General features: G+C 45.9%; 2 non-coding genes and 1 pseudogene across 2 annotated transcripts; all 3 read right to left on the bottom strand.

The window, feature by feature from the left end:
* Nucleotides 1-1,672: 1,672 nt before the first annotated feature.
* Nucleotides 1,673-1,862, bottom strand: LOC121006384. Its single transcript, XR_005780236.1, has one exon. It is a non-coding gene; the product is annotated as a U2 spliceosomal RNA (small nuclear RNA).
* A 5,662-nt stretch (nt 1,863-7,524) lies between these two features.
* LOC121006470 lies at nt 7,525-7,713 on the bottom strand. The gene has a single exon (XR_005780295.1). It is a non-coding gene; the product is annotated as a U2 spliceosomal RNA (small nuclear RNA).
* A 6,341-nt stretch (nt 7,714-14,054) lies between these two features.
* On the bottom strand, nt 14,055-14,228 carry LOC121006518 (annotated as a pseudogene).
* Between the last annotated feature and the right edge of the window lie 3,453 nt (nt 14,229-17,681).

Genomic DNA, 17,681 nt, shown 5'->3' on the forward strand with positions numbered 1-17,681 from the left:
GGGTAGACTCTCTCATCCCCAGAACTGCCAAAGTCGCTCACAGGGGAATATGCAAATCTGGCTTTTTTTATGCAAGCCTGATCCTCCTCCTCCTCCTCCTCCTCAGACCTTTTGTCTTTTGTGAAGTCACCTTGCTCACCTGTTATACCCGTAGGGCTCTCTTCACTCCACATGATCGGCGTCATAGGGTCAGCAATCTCTGACTCCCCGACCCCCCGGAGGCCAGTCGCCTCATCAGACGGAAGGGGAAGAATCCCCACCTCGTGGGAGCATTCCATCTCTCCCTCCTCCTCACCCACCTCCACCCGCGGTGGTACCGGAGCCCGGTGAGGTTCTTGAGATTTCCGAAATCTCGCCGGAACCTGAGCAATTACCGTAAAGGATCCCCCAGAAGCTCCCTGGGCGGCATCCGCATATGTTTTTTTCCTCGGCCGCGGATTCAACGGACAATCTTTGAACACATGGCCCGACTTTCCACACACATTGCATATCACCGGGTTCTCACAGGAGCCGGAAAAATGCCCCTCCTGATTACATTTAGCGCACACCTTATTTGAAACACTACAATTCTCCAGAGTGTGGCCGTACACCTTACATCTCCGGCAAAAGCTCGGAGCACCATCAAAAAACAATAAACCTCTATCTCTTCCGACAGAAAGGATTCAGGTGGGTAGCACATTCCATCCTCCAGCCGTACGCCGTCTGTCCGTCCTCCACCGCCTGCCGTCCGCCGTCCCAAGCCTCAGCCCTGGCTGCGTCCGGTCAAGCCATGATCGCAGCCAAAAGGCCGAGAAGCGATAACCTGAAAGGGTTCGCAGTACAGGCCGATGGTCCCCAATGCAGAGCACTTCTGAAGCCAATAGACTACAGGCCCCAGACCCACACACAGTCTGGGAGGCTTATTTCTCTCATAAACTAGTGAAAACGTGTGTGCGTCCTACGCTCAGAAATCACCAGCATGCTCCTCTTCGTGTTCGCTATCTGCATAGCTCCGCCCACCTGCAATTTTTGGCCACGCCTTTTCTTCGCACGCAATTCCTGGTGCCAAAGCACGCCAAGCAGAAAACATGATATGAGGAGTAGTGAAAGAAAAAAAAAAGGGTATGCATTGTTGAGTGTTCCATCAGGGCTCTTGTGACACGTGCAGTGTTCCGTCCATTGTCCAGACAAGGTAGGTCCAGCTGCATAGGAAGTGCTGGACTACTTTTTAGGCTCCAAGTAATCCAGTTCAAAAGATCCACAAGAGGGAGACACAGGCAAACTTTACTCATTTTTTGAAGCACTGGAAAAGCTAAATGGTTACATCCAGCCAACTTGCTACAAAAGGGTCAATTGCCAGGGACAACTCAGCAGCCCTCCCAGGTGTGCACAACAGGCCCAAACAATTCATTCAGGTGATAAGCCAATTAACCAATCAGTCTTAATTGGATCCAGAGTATGAGGAGACTGGCTGGCTGGGTTGCTTGGTGTTGGAACTAACCAACAGCTGATGCAATTAGGAGATTGACAGACTAGATGCAGGTATATGCAGAAAGCAGCACTGCACTGACTGGGCTGACAGAGGAGAAGCTGAAGTGCAGACTCCTGAGGCAGGACACAGCAAATTTCCAGTTGCTTGCTGGAAGGATGCTTGCAATCAATCAATTTCATTCTGTTTTTCATACTGGATTAAAAGGGGTGCACCGGTCCTGGAGGTACTGCAATACCAGGTCAATGCGTGGAGTGGACAGAGCAAGCTCTTTTTCCATCTCCCTGTTCGAAAAATCCATTTAATATATGGTCCCCAGATAGGGGACGTATCAGATATTAAACTGATAAGAACAGATTTTTACATTTATATTTTACTACGAAGACTTAAATATTGCACTTTATATTTTCTAGATTAGACGATCATGTTCCATAAGTGTATATTCCACAAACTCGCTGCCTTCTGAAGTCCCAGTCTCTTTCTATCAAGTAAGTAGTAGACGTGCATTTTACTTAAGGCCAACTTAATACACTCTTTCTCATCAATAAGGTCCCTTTTGAAGAGTAGGATGTTTCTAGACTTCCAAAGTGCATTTTTCATACAATTCTTTAGACAAGTTAGAATTTAAGCAGTATAAAATGACCTCATAGTCCAATCTTCTAAGACCCGTGACAAATTTTAAAAGTTCACCTACAGTTTTCCTTACTTTTTGAGCATATGTACAATTCCACATCAAGTGCAAGGTTGTTTCATCTCTTAGACAATGATTTCTTGGACATTAAGGACTATTACTCAATCTTCTGTTGTATTGGAATGCTTTGGTTGGCACACACTCATGAACCACCATCCATGCAATGTCCTTGAGTTCATTTGATAGGTAAGGTGCATTTACTTTTTGCCATATTTTTTGACAAACGCTATAAGCATAGTTTGCGACAGGGATTAAAGTTTCTTGACGTCGATATTCTGTTAGAATTCTCTTTGTATTTTTTAGAAAATGTATATCCATGGTAGGAAGATTAAATATTCTTATTGCTTTCTCTAGAATCACGTACTGTCTTGAAAGAACTATTAAGACTGGAGTTGATAATGGTAGGAAAATCCATTTATTCCTTCTGAAGATGTGGCCAGCTGCATATTTTAAAAAGTAAGTCCATGTAATGTCCATAAACAAGCATCTGAAGCATAAGCTGAAGTAGTTAGCTGTAAGAAATATGTTGATATTAGGGACATCTTTTCCACCATTTTTACGCATTTTGTAGATTTTTTGTCTCTTAAATTTTTCAAACTTTGAGTTCCAGATGAAGTTGAAGAACATCCTTTGCACAATTTTAGCGTCTCTATCACTCGGCGGAAACACCATGTTCAAATATAGCAGCATAGGAATCAGTATAGCTTTAATAATTAAGACTTTACCTTCTATTGACATTCTTCTTAACTTCCAATAATCAATTTTTTGTTGCACTTTTTCTTTAATAATGTCCCAGGTTAAGGACCCATCGTTTCTTTCATCAAACACCACTCCTAGGATCTTGATTTTTTCTGATTGCAGCTTTAAAAGTGGTATATCAACATCATTCCATCTTCCTAAGGCAAAACAGTCACTTTTGTTAATGTTGAGTTTAAAGGCAGATGCCTCACAGAAATATTCTGTTGTTCTGATCGCTCTTTTTAAAGCTGGAGCAGAGCTGCAAAAGATTGAAACGTCATCCATATAGGCTTTTACCTTCATTTCTTGTCCTTTTCCCCCTGGGATTGGGACTCCATGGATTACTTTCTCCTTGCGCAGCATACATAACATGGGCTCTATTGCACACACGAAGAGTATAGGAGATAGCGGACATCCCTGTTTAACGCCAGAGTGTAAAAGCACATTATCTGTTAAAAAGCCATTCACTAAAACTCTGCTAAAAGACTCTTTGTATAAAAGTGCAATCTGCTGGATAAAAATTCCAGGGAATTTCATTGCTCTTAAAACTGACCATAAATACTGATAGGAGACTCTGTCAAAGGCTTTCTGGAAGTCTAGACTTAAAATGGCAAGATTTTGTTTTCTTTCTTTTTGATACCAAATAGCATCTCGTATGGCATTAAGGTTTGCCCAAACCCCTCTTCCGGGGATAGCACATACCTGGTCCTGATGGATGACTTTTTCTAAAACCAGCTTCATACGATTGACTAAAATTTTTGACATCACTTTATAATCGAGGTTTAAAAGCGTGATGGGCCTCCAATTCTCCAATCGACTTCTATCACCTTTCTTGAACAGTAATGCGACAATTCCAGATCTCCAAGACATAGGTAAAATACTGGTTCTAAAAGCTTCTTTAAAAACGAGGAATAAATCATCTTTTAGAATCTCTAAAAACACAGTATAAAATTCTGCTGGTAGTCCGTCTGACCCTCGGGTCTTACCTTTTTTGAAACTTCTTATAGCAGCAATGACTTCATCTTGGGTCAAAACATCTTGAAGGATCTTCTGGTCAGTATGATCCACTGTTAGATCTAAAGTGTCTTTTAAGAAAGAGGAATCAATTGTCTTTTCATTAAAAAGTTCTTAATAAAAAAAGTTGTGTTTTGTCAAGCATACCATTTATAGTACTTTCTCCTTCTAGTTCTTTAATGGTCTCTTTAGCAGCAACAATTTTTAAAAAAAAGAACCGGGAACATTTCTCATCGTTCTCTAAGATGTCCACTTTGGAATTGTAAATAATTTATTTTCCTTTGACTTCTATTTCTTTAGCGATTTACTACTTTAAGCCCGCAATAAGATCTTCCATCTCAATATTAGCATTTCTTAATTTATAGTAGGTCTGCAATTTAGTAGTCAGCTTCTTGTGCCAGGCATTCCTTTCTCTAGCTTTGGTAATACTCTCTTTGACAAAGAAATCTTTGATCTTGACTTTAGCTTGTTCCCACCAATCCAAAATTGAAGCATAGTTTTTTTGAGTCTTCTGAAGCTTTTTGTATAGTGCAATAAAATCTGTCCTTGTATCTGGATCTTCTAGTATCTTGGTGTTTAATCTCCAGATCCCTCTGGCTCTTTGTAAGCCCGGTAGCTCCAATGTTGAAATAATTAATTGATGGTCTGAGAATATATTAGGAATCAAGGTAGCTGTGTTGATTTTTATCTGCTCAGTCACAAGAATATAATCAATGCGGGATTTTGTTGTTGAGTTTTCCCAAGTATAACCTGGGTCTCTTTGATGCAGGCTCCTCCAGCTGTCTTTTAATCTAAAGTCTGTTATAATATCTTTTAATTGTTTTTCTGTTTTATCTTTTCTAAGTGTATCCGTGCTTCTATATCTTCCTTCACCCGGTAAGGTGCAATTAAAGTCTCAGGCGAAGATTAAGGGTAAAGTGCCAGGTAAGTAGTATTGCACATCATTAAGAAGTTGAGATCTCTCTTCTTTTTGAGGAGGAGCATAAAAGTTTAGCAGTTTAAAATCCATACCTTTGTAGTTAACATTTAGCAGCAACAATCTTCCAGGTGTAATCTCTGTAAACGAGTTGACTTTAAACTCATGAGATTTGAATAGTACTGCGATACCCGTAGCTCTACTCTCATTGTCTCCTGACAAAATGGAAGCGCCCACAGTCTATTATTTTCGAAAAGCTGCATAGTTAATATCATGATCTATTCCACATTCTTGCAAGCAGATAACATCACAGTTCAGTTGAGACAGGTAAAAAAGCAAAGCAGCCCGCCTATTCGGGCTCTTGAGACTCCTCACATTTAGTGAGGATACTGAAATTGTCTTGGACATGGGAAGAAGAGTATCACATGGAATCACTGCCCGAGTCTGACATTACGCCCACAGGTGGGATAGGGCTTGTGATGCTTTCAGTGTCCGAGTACTGGATCATGGCTGGATCAGATAGTGTGATCTCTGCAACAGGCGGAGCAATCGGTCGGGGTTCAAACTTTGCCAAGCTCCTGGTTTGTCTTTTGACTACCAGTTGTGGTTCGTCTCTTTTGTCAGGCTTTCGCTTCTTATGCCTTTCCAACTCCATAGCCTCCTCTGGCTCATCTTCAAGTCTACTAACCGAAGCATTGGATCCCTCCCCCACCTCGACCGCAGGCTCTTTCACAGATGGTTCTACTACGGAGGTCTTGAAATGTCCGACTGAAGCTTCTGCCCCTCCAGGCATAGCTGGTACTGGAGCTGACGGGGCATCTGTTCTTGGTTCTTCATCACATCTGCATAGGATCGAGGGCCCTCTCTTTTTGGGCATGTTCTGTAAGAGTGCCCAGTGATCCTGCAGATATTGCAGATTATCTCATTCTGGCAGTCCACTGTAGCGTGCCCCTTTTTGTAACATTTCTTACAGGTGGCTACCGCCTCTCCACACTTCTCTGCAAGATGGCCAAAGTCCAAGCATTTACGGCAGAACTCCGGCATATCGGGATAGAAGAGTCTGCCTCTGTCTCTTCCAATCTGGAAACTGGAAGGAGGATGACATTACCCCCCAACTCTGCTGCGGTCCTCTTTAAGTTTTACAAAAAACTTATATTTGCCTGTCCACAGCTTTTCGCCATTCATCACTTTGCGAGAGAAACGGACTTCTTGGCAAAAACGTTTTAAGAACTGGGTAATGTCATTCAGAAGAGTAAAAGGGTTACTCATGTGAACAACGAGCGTTTTTTTTCGCCACTTGAATATAGGACGATGAAAGAAAGTCCCTTTAGGTTTTCATGGTAAAGATTCCTTTCAATTTCTTTGTATAGGTTAAAGCAGGCATTCTCCGCCTCTAGGGTGAGAACATAACGCCCGGGCCAGTCTTGTAAGCCAACGATGTCTTCTCGCTTGACTTTAATAATTTCAATCAGGATCTTCCGGACGAAATAACTCAGGTGCATCTTCTCACGCAGGTCTTTATCGTCAGCAACTTCGATGCGGAAAGAATTTCGTATGCGTTGATCTCCAGGTTCGGCATAGCGCACTGAGGCCACGTATACCATAGCTCCAGTAGAAGATAGGGCCGTCCTCCCAAGGGATCCCTACTCGTTTATGCTGGGCTAAGCCTCTCCCCCTATAGCAGCATGTAGGTGAAGCCCAGGCAATGAACCTGGGCGATCCTCCAAGGCCAAGGGAGAGGGAGAGGGTACCAACAAAGCCTCCAAGCTAGACCGCTGGTCCGAGAAGCGATAACCTGAAAGGGTTCGCAGTACAGGCCGATGGTCCCAAATGCAGAGCACTTCTGAAGGCAATAGACTACAGACCCCAAACCCACACACAGTCCGGGAGGCTTCTTTCTCTCACAAACCAGGGAAAACGTGCGTGCGCCCTACGCTCAGAAATCATCTGCATAGCTCCGCCCACCCGCAACTTTTGGTCACACCTTTTCTTCGCACGCAATTCCTGGTGCCAAAGCACGCCAAGCAGAAAACATGATATGAGGAGTAGTGAAAAAAAAAAAAAGGGTATGCATTGTTGATTGTTATGTCACGGCCCTTGTGATGTCATCCAGTGACCTGACCTCACTTGACCTCTGACCTGACAAGGCTCTTGTGACACGTCTAGGGTTCCGTCCATTGTCCAGACAAGGTAGGTCCAGCTGCATAGGAAGTGCTGGACTACTTTTTAGCCTCCAAGTAATCCAGTTCAAAAGATCCACAAGAGGGAGACACAGGCAAACATTACTCATTTATTGAGGCACTGGAAAAGCTAAATGGTTACATCCGGGTCAATTGCCAGGGACAACTCAGCAGCCCTCCCAGGTGTGCACAACAGGCCCAAATCAAACGTGGAGGTCCAAACAATTAATTCAGGTGATAATCCAATTAACCAATCAGTCTTAATTGGATCTAGGGTGTGAGGACACTGGCTGGCTGGGTTGCTTGGTGCTGGAACTAACCAACAGCTGATGCAATTAGGAGATTGACAGACTAGATGCAGGTATATGCAGAAAGCAGCACTGCACTGACTGGGCAGACAGAGGAGAAGCTGAAGTGCAGACTCCTGAGGGAGGCAGGACACAGCAACTTTCCACTTGCTTGCTGGAAGGATGCTTGCAATCCATCTATTTCATTCAGTTTTTTCATACTGGATTAGAAGGGGTGCATCGGTCCTGGAGGTACTGCAATACCAGGTCAATGCGTGGAGTGGACAGAGAAAGCTCTTTTTCCATCTCCCTGTTCGAAAAATCCATTTAATATATGGTCCCCAGATAGGGGACGTATCAGATATTAAACTGATAAGAACAGATTATAATTTTTTTTCTTTCCGAAGCCCGAAGAGTGTGCTTTCTACACCCGTGCAACAAAATCGTGCAGCATGCCACACAAAAATCGTGCTCAGGTCGCGGTCTATCGCAGGCCTTCTCCGAAGAGAAGAGCCCCCCACAAACCATTCCCAATCCCTCCGGGGCCGTTAAGCTCCTGCAAGGGTCTGAGACAAGAGGCAACCCTCAGCCGAAGCCAAGGGTACGCCCATGCTTTCGCCTAGGCTGCCACCCAGGGCGTTAGCCAGGAGCTTCAACAAGGTCTGGACTCTCACCGGGGGGTGAGGAACCAATATGGCCACACACACCCCCCCTAGACCTCAAGGAGGGGGTACCCGTAAGGGCGCCGCAACCCTGAAAATCCTAAGACACACAAACGTGTAAAAGTGCACACAGTGAACATAAAAATAAATAAGTGAATGAGTGCCATTAAGGCCCAGTCATTCGGCCGGAATTATAAAAATTCCTCTCTTGTCAAGGTCGAAGCCGAGCCAAGAAGAGTGAGTGTGCTAAAATGTGTGAAAGGGAAGTGCGTGCTAATGTGCCATCACTCAGAGGGATCCCACCCCCAGTGAGTTACGGCACCCCAGGGTCACTACTCCTGGGGCACTATTGCGCTTCGGGCTTCCAAACAACTCAGACCCCTGGCTTCGATCCAGCAGAGCCCTTCGTCACCTAGATAGGGTGCGTTTTACAGCGCGTTCAAATGCGCTGTAAAACGCTCAACACATGAAAACCAATGCTTCCCTATGGCCCTGGTTCTCACTTGAGCGTTTTACAGCGCGTTTGAACGCGCTGAAAAACGCCCTACGCTCAAAAAAGTTCTTGAGGTTCTTTGGGGCGTTTTGTCGCGCGTTTGCAGCCATAGGACACTGCTGTTAATCACACAAACGCGCGTAATACGCGCGTTGACTATGGACAAAAACGCGCGACACAAACGCGCATATCAAATACGCTCAAGTGTGAACCCAGCCTTAAACCCAGGGATGCTGTGTGGTTCACTGCTCTCCTCCATACCGTACTGCAAGCCCTCAGGTATGCCCTGTACAGATGGAGTTTACAGTCCAGGAGCCAGGCTCGACTGGACTGATAAGAACAGATTTTGCATTTATATTTGAAAAGTGTTTGTGTGTTTTGTGGTAAAGTGCTTCTAGAACAACATATTCCAAAGGTTAAAGTACCATATGCTCATTGCTTTTTTCCCACCAAGGTGCTTTTTGTCATATACATAATATAGATAAAGTTCACTGAGTGCTATCTTTATGCATTGTCTTTCATCAATAGGATCTCTTTTGAACAGTAAAATATTGCGGCATTTCCATATTGCACTTTTAATACAGTTTATAAAACACCATAAAACTCTTTCTTTTTCTTTAGGTAAAACCGGATGGATTCCATAAAACACAACTTCTTGAGATAAAAACCTAAGATCAGTTAAAAAATGTAAAAGTTCACCACATTCTCTCCAGATGTTTTGTGCAAACTTGCAGTTCCAGAAGATGTGCAGGGTTGTTTCAATATAGCAGCAGTTTGGTCTTGGACATTTCTGTATCCTACTCAGACCTCTTATGAACTGGAATTCACATGTTGGCAGGCATTCGTGCTCGTTTGAGAGGTAAGTATGGTTCACCTTTTTCCAGATCTTAGAACAAGTGTTGTAAGCAAAATTTTTAATAGATGTCATATTCTCTTCTTTATTTCCATCAACAGGCGGCTGGAATTTTTTAGTATTCCTGTTTCATAAGTCTCTAATTTATAACAGCAGATGATTTTCTCCAAGGTGACATAATGCGCAGGAGGTGAGATTAGCACTGGACAGGTAAGTGGGATGGAGAGCCATTTTATTTTACGGAAGATATGTCCAGCAGCAAATCTTAGGAAAAAGGACCAACTGTTTGTAGAGGTTAGATGTTTAAAACAGAAGCTGAAGTATTTGGTGTATAAGAACCTTTTGACGTTTGGGATGTTTTTACCGCCAGATGGAAGTGACTTGTGCATGATTTTCCTCTTTAGTTTTTCAAACTTGGAACTCCAGACGAATTGGAAGAGGAGCCTCTGTAATTTCCTTACCATCAGGTCATTGGGTGGGTATACCAAGTTGATATGCAGCATGATGGGCAACAGGATAGCTCTGATGATTAAGTTCTTACCAACCAGAGTCAGCTTTCTCAACTTCCAGTAGTCAATCTTCTTCTGGATCTTTTCTTTCACTATTTCCCAGCTCTCTTTCCCTTTATTCGGTTTGTCAAAGATCACCCCAAGGATTTTTATCTTGTCACTCTGTAGCTTTAGAAACGGAATAGACACATCTTTCCAGTTGCCAATAGTAAAGCAATCACTCTTATCAATGTTCAATCTAAAAGCCGAAGCTTGGCAAAAGTGCTCAGTGACTTGAACCGCTCTTCTTAAGGCAGCTTGATTTGTGCAAAGGATGGAGATATCGTCCATATAGCCGATGACTTTGGCAGCGAGTCCACTACCTCCAGGCAGGGGCACGCCTCTTATCCCTTTGTCCTTGCGGATCATTGCTAGCAGCGGTTCTATAGAACAAATAAATAAGATGGGTGCTAGCGGGCAACCTTGTTTCACTCCCGAAAGTAGCTGTACTTCTTTGGATTGAAATCCGTTTACTAGGATTTTACTAAAAGAGTTTTTGTATAAAAGAGTCTGGAAAGCCCATTTTTTTTAAAACTGACCATAAAAACACATGAGACACCCTGTCAAAGGCCTTCTGAAAATCCAATGACAGTATTGCTAGGTCTTGTTTGCGGTCTTGCTGGAACCATAGGATGTCTTTTATGGCATTAAGGTGCTCAGTTATGCTTCGGCCTGGTACTGCGCAGACTTGGTTCTCATGGATAATACTTGATAAAACTCCTTTAAAACGGTTAACTAAAATCTTGGACATAATCTTATAGTCTGTATTTAACAATGTTATAGGCCTCCAGTTTGCCAGTCTTGTCTTATCCCCCTTCTTGAAAATGAGTGACACTAGGTCACTTCTCCAGGAGACTGGTAACACATTTGCATTGAAGGCATCTAAAATCACATTATAAAAATCGACTTGCAAAATGTCCCAGAATTCTTTGTAAAAGTCCGCTGGGAGTCCATCAGAACCTGGTGCTTTTCCAGTGGTCAAGCTTTTAAGTGCAATGTTCACCTCATCTAGGGCTACTTCTTTAGTTAGTTGGTTTTGTTCGCTTTTGGATAAAGTGCATCTTCTGTGAAGGATTTGTCTATATCTTTTAGGTTAAAAATCATGAGCTTTTTCCAGCATTCCGTTGATCTCTGTTTCACCTTCTAGCTCCGTGGTGACTTTGCGGGCTTTAGTGGCTTCTTTGAAGAAGAAACGAGAGCACTTTTCATTTTCTTCAAGTATTTCTATCTTGGAACTGTATATGATCTCTTTGCCTTTACTCTCAATGTGCTTTTAAATCTTTTCTTTTTGTTTGGCAATCAAATCTTCCATTTCTACTCCAACACTTTTGAGTTTGTAGATGGATATTTAAGTTCTTAAAAGTCATTGCCTTTTCTTGGGCAATGGTAACACTTTTCCTTATAAAAAATTATTTAATCTTCAGTTTACACATTTCCCACCATGTAATTGTGGACCGGAATTCTATTCTCTTGGTTTGGAGCTGTTTGAAGAAGAGAGCAAAATCTGTTCTTATTTCAGTGTTTTGAAGTAAAGATGTGTTAAGTCTCCAGACACCTCTGGCTTTGAGGAGTTTGAGAATCTGTAAGGTGGTACTTCTTTTCTCCCCAGATATTATACAATTGAAGTCTCCTGATATGACGATTTCAGTAGGACCAGGTATGTAGATTTGGAGCGTTTCCAACAATTGGGCTCTGGCTTCTTTAGCAGGGGAGGCATAGACGTTAAGCAAGCAAAAATTGACCCCCAGGTAGGTGATGTTAACAAGGAGGGCTCTTCCAGGAATTATCTCGGTGTAGGAGTTTACTTTAAAGTCCCTTGTATTAAACAGGATTCCCACTCCAGAAGACTTGGACTCGTTTTTGCCGGACCATATGGATTCACCCATTGTCCAATCTTTCCTGAGGTATGCGTAATTTAAATTGTGTTGTATTCCGCATTCTTGCAAGAAGAGTATGTCTGCTTTTACAGTGGTCAAATAGTTAAATAAAGCAGCCCGTCTGGTTGGGCTCTTCAAGCTCCTCACGTTCAGTGAGGACACGCAGATGGTTTTAGACATTCATGATTCCAGGGAGTCCGTATCCGAATGTAGGCCGGGTCAGACAGATGGGTCTTGTCTGGTGGAGCCCTGGCTGGTAATATGAGGGGCTCAGGCTTGTATACTGGCAACCTTTTGCATGAGCTGGTGGATCCCTGCTCTCAGGGCATTTCACCACCAGATTTTCTCCTTTTTTTCCTGGCGGTCTCTGTCTCCATTGCTTCGCCAGAGGCTGTATCTGGTACAACAGAACCTTCAGAAATTTGCCCATCAGGACAGTCACCCCAACTTTCAGGGACAACTTTCAAGGGATCAGCCGGGACTGGCGCAGGGGCCGGTGATGGAGCCGGAGGTGGTTTAGGTCGACTCCTAGCAGCATCAGCAAAGGTTTTTTTCAATTTGCAGTCTCTAAATGCATGTCCAACTGCTCCGCAGACATTACACTTTCTCTCGTTGGGACAGCTGGATGTAGAGTGCCCCTTTTCATGGGAGTTCCCTCAGGACAGTTCTCCTGCTTGTTCCCAAAAGAGTAGCACTTCCTGCAGAAAATGGGCATTCCACTATAGAACAGTCTCCCTCTGTCCTTCCCAATCATGAACGTGGAGGGCGGATGACGTCGGCCTAGTACTCCATCTGGGTCATCGATAAGTTTGACAATAAATCAATATTTTCCAGACCAGAAACCTTCAGAGTTTTCAATTTTCACTCCTCCTTTTTTGATGGTGACGTACTTTCCCAAGAAGTAAGTGAAGGATTCCCCATATGGACGGTGATCACAGTCTCTTCTTCTGAAAAAAGAGCAATGAAGTGGACTCCCTTTGATTCCGGATGGAAGATGTTCCTCACGATGCTCTTGTAGAAGGATCTGGCTGCAGAGACCGATGTAAAAGTCAAGGTGAACTTGAGCGGAGCCTCTTGAAAAGCTAGGACGTCGTCACGCTGTACTTCCAGGACACCAAGCAGGACAGTGTGGACCAGGTATTTCAGGGTCATTTTCTCATCAGCATCTTCCTCCACGGAGATCAGGAAACTGTTGCGGATCTTCTGTTCGTCTATTGCGTAACGCAGAGATGTGGTCGGGATCGCCGAAGTCGCCATGTCTGGATGCCTTTTCCCCCTATAGCAGCAGGTGGCTTAAGGCGCAATGCCGATGCCACCAGGCCAAGGGTTCAAAGGTCCTGACTCAGCTGCCTCTTTGGTTAGACAATTGGTCTTAGCCAAAAGGCCGAGAAGCGATAACCCGCTTGGCCTCGACAACGGGGCCGCTTATCGCCAATGCAGAGCACTTCTCAAGGCAACAGCCTACAGGTCCCAGCCATAGCCACAGTCCGGGAGGCTTCTTGCTCTCTCACAAAACAGGAAAAAACGTGCGTCCTACGCTCATAAATCACCAGCATGCTCCGCCCACCACTGTTGGACACGCCTTTTATTCGCATGAAATTCCTGGTGCCAAAGCACGCCAAGCAGAAAAAATGAAAAGAGGAGTGAATGGAGAAGTTGTGAAAAAAAAAAAAAAAAGGGTATGCATTGTTGATTGTGATGTCACGGTCCCATTGTTGAGTGTTCCATCAGGGCCCTTGTGATGTCATCCAGTGACCTGACCTTACTTGACCTCTGACCTGACAAGCCTCTTGTGACACGTGCAGTGTTCCGTCCATTGTCCAGACAAGTTAGGTCCAGCTGCATAGGAAGTGCTGGACTACTTTTTAGCCTCCAAGTAATCCAGTTCAAAAGATCCACAAGAGGGAGACACAGGCAAACTTTACTCATTGATTGAAACACTGGAAAGGCTAAATGGTTACATCCAGCCAACTTGCTACAAAAGGGTCAATTGCCAGGGACAACTCAGCAGCCCTCCCAGGTGTGCACAACAGGCCCAAACAATTCATTCAGGTGATAAGCCAATTAACCAATCAGTCTTAATTGGATCAAGGGTGTGAGGACACTGGCTGGCTGGGTTGCTTGGTGCTGGAACTAACCAACAGCTGATGCAATTAGGAGATTGACAGACTAGATGCAGATATATGCAGAAAGCAGTGACTGGGCAGACAGAGGAGAAGCTGAAGTGCAGACTCCTGAGGGAGGCAGGACACAGCAACTTTCCACTTGCTTGCTGGAAGGATGCTTGCAATCCATCTATTTCATTCTGTTTTTTCATACTGGATTAGAAGGGGTGCACCGGTCCTGGAGGTACTGCGTGGAGTGGACAGAGCAAGCTCTTTTTCCATCTCCCTGTTCGAAAAATCCATTTAATATATGGTCCCCAGATAGGGGAACGTATCAGATATTAAACTGATAAGAACAGATTTTTTGATTGAAACGTCTTTATTACAATCAGTCATCATACTTACATACATTAGTACTGTGACGCAGCACAGGCCACGAATCAGTACATAATAAATTACTTAACAATGCCATGCTCGCAAAGACGATTGTATGTAAAGCACAGGCTAACCTACCCTATACATCGCAATGAATGCTACACTAGCATACCTATTCAATCACAAAACCTTCCAACAAAGCATTTAGACAGTGATGAGGGAAGGGGAGGTGGGAGCGGGAAGGAGGGGGTAGGGAAAGGGGGATCACATGCCCTTAGCTTTATTGAGAAGACAAATACAAACGGGGGTAGAGGGGGAAAGAGAGGGGTTTAGTCCTCTTCTTCTTCGTCGACGTCCAAGATGTTGTAGTCCTGCAGCATACTATGGATAAGTCTACGGCAGTCCAGGACGGACTTGTTCTCCCTCCTGAGGATGAGCCGGTTCCTAGCAAACCAAATAGCGTCCTTAAAACAGTTCATAAGGCGCCAGGCCTCCTTGATGGCTCCAACAGTATGAATCGCAGGAAATAGTCCATACAGCACCGAAGTGACTTGCAGGCTGTTCCTGGGCACAGAGTCTATGTTCCAGGGCGTCCAACAGGCGCCGTGCAAAGCGGCACTCCCAAAACAGGTGGTAAGATGTTTCCTCCACGAAAGGGCACCTGGGGCAGTACCTTGTTTTGCACCGGTTATGGGCATGCATGAATGACCGGATTGGCAGTCTGCCCTGAATGGCCATCCATGACAAGTCCTTATGCCCGTTGGTCAACCTGTCCGACGACACATTAGTCCAAACTGTCTCTACGGTGTCGTCCTGGATCCCTGGAATTGACTCGACCACATCTTTTGCTCTGATGAGTTTGTGGATAGTTTTTGGCTTCCACAAGTCGGGTTTGAGGCCCTCCAGCTGGTGTTCCCTCACAAACCTGACGACGTCCCCGTAGAACCAGGGAGCTTGCCAGTTGTAAGGGATGGAGCTGTCCCACTTGTCCCAGCCCAGACCCCTCCAGAGGGGCAGGAGGAAAAAGCGAGACATAGCCTTGCCCGCAGAGCCGTTGGCAGTTCTCAGAGTCCGGCGAACGCTGTCACAAACAAAGGCGATCCGCAATAGAGTGGGCAGGTCCGGTATGCCCTTTCTGCCCTTGCGGGGCTCTTTGTACATGATGGCTCACTTCACTCTGTCCATCTTAGATCCCCAGATGAAGCGGAACACTGTCCTGGTGATGGCCCTGGAAACGGTGGCAAGAGGGGGCCATGCCTGTGCGGTGTATTGTAGCACAGGCAAAACTTCATTTCGCAGGACGAGTGCTTTGCCTTCAATCATGAGGTGTCTAAGGCTCCACAGTCCGATTCTTTGGTTGACTTTGGCCAAGCGTTCTTCCCAAGACTTGAGGGCTGCGCCTTCCTTCCTTCCCGAACCAGACTCCCAGAATTTTGATGAAGCCCGATTTGATGGTAAATGGGAAGGGGGCAGAAGAGGTCAGTTGCCAGTCCCCGAAGAGCATGGCTTCTGACTTGCCGCAGTTGACTTTGGCCCCTGAAGCAGGTCTGGACGAGTGCAGTCACCGAACGCCGGTCAGCGCAGAAGACGGTCACAGCGAGCACTTGACCTCGTAGTGTCCAGGTCCTGGTGCGGTGATCCCTCTGATCTCAGCATTCTGCCAGACAGGCTCCGCAAAGGATTCTATAACACAAACAAAAAGGAGAGGTGAAATAGGGCAGCCTTGTCTGACCCCGGAGCGAACCGTGAAGGGGTCAGTCTTCCAGCCGTTCACCAACACCGTGCTGCAAATGTCAAAATACATCAGGTCTACAAACGAACAGAACCTCCTGCCCAAACCCAGCCTGCGCAAAGCCCTGCCCATGAATGCATAACACACTCGGTCAAAGGCCTTCTCATGGTCCAGGCTGACCAGGGCCGCATGTACGCGGCGGTTCTTGATGTAGTGTACCGTGTCTCTCATGAGAGCGAGGCTGTCTGCAATCCTGCGGCCGGGAATGCCGCAAGTCTGGTCCGGGTGGATGATTCTGCCGATGACGACCTTCAGCCGGTTGGCTAGCACCTTGGCGAGGATCTTGTAGTCCACGTTCAGGAGAGAGATGGGACGCCAGTTTTTCAGGTCACATCTCTCCCCCTTCTGCTTATACGGGATCGTGATCATTCCTTCCCTTAACGATCCTACCCTCCACCACCATCTCCTCATAGAGTTCCAGCAGGTCCGGACAGATCAGGTCCCCCAGCGCTACATAGAGCTCCGCTGGGAGGCCGTCACTGCCCGGGGTCCTGCCGGATCTAAAGGATCTAGCGGCAGAGAGCACCTCCCCCACCGTCAGAGGGTCATCCATTGCCTCCGTACCTGCAGGGTCAAGGTGGTTAGTGATACCTGACAGGAATTTATCGGCGGCCGTCTGGTCGGTGTTCTTCAGGGAGTAGAGGTCGCAGTAGTAGTCTGTGACGACTCCCATTACTTCAACCTTCCCTGAACACATGTTGCCGTCTTTGTCTCGAAGTTCGTTCAGGGGCGTGTGACCGGCGTGGAGTTTCCTGAAAAAGAACGAGTTACACTTCTCATCCTTCTCCAGGTTTTCCACTTTGGAACGGATGACGATTCGCTTGGATTCCTCCTCAAAGTGCCTTTTCAGGTTCTTTTTGGCCTCCTCCAGCTCCTGTCTAACGTTCCAGCCGCACCGGTGAAGGTCTTGCAGGGACCGCAGCTCTCGCTGCAGCGCTCTGAATGCCCTCTTCTTCTCACATGCCTGATGTTGTTGCTTGGCCTGAAAAAAACAACGAAACTGGACTTTAACATACTCCTACCAGTCACTAGTCTATTGGAACAAGCATTTGACAATCCGCCAGGCTATGTAGACCTCCCTAAGTTCCGCAAGCACGTCCTCGCGATTCAGGAGGGCGCAGTTCAGTTTCCAGGACCCACGGCCTAGGGTGCACTGGACCTGAATGGCCCTGTGATCGGAGAAGAAGCAAGGGACCATAGAGTGCCTACACTGCCTGACTGCCCGAGAGGTAAACACAAAGTCGATCCGGGAGTGGAGTGAGCCATTGGGTTGGCTCCACGTATAATTAATGGAGCCGTTCACCATGGAACCCACAACGTCCTGCAGACGTGCTTCGGTCACCATCTTAAAGAGCAGTTTGGAAGTGACGTCAAGCTTGCTTGACGTCCCGGAGCTGCGTCCATCCTCCTCGATCGGGCAGTTGAAATCCCCGGCCATCACTACGGTCCTAGTGGTAGCGAGTTGCAGGCTCTCCCACCCAGGAGCCGTCTACGACAAGTAGTCTGCCGCAGACGAGCTCCTGGACGGAGTCAAGTGTGAACGCATTTCCCCTGAGGAGGATGGCAACCCCGGCCAACTTGCAGTCGTCGCCGTGGGACCACTCCCTGGCCAGATGGTTGTATGACCTAGAGGGGGGCAAAGTACACTCCTGCAACATAAACACGTCGGCGACCTGTGAAGT

The sequence above is a fragment of the Bufo bufo genome, chromosome 6 (genome assembly GCF_905171765.1).
Source record: "Bufo bufo chromosome 6, aBufBuf1.1, whole genome shotgun sequence".
In the NCBI taxonomy this organism is placed as follows: Eukaryota; Metazoa; Chordata; class Amphibia; order Anura; family Bufonidae; genus Bufo; species Bufo bufo.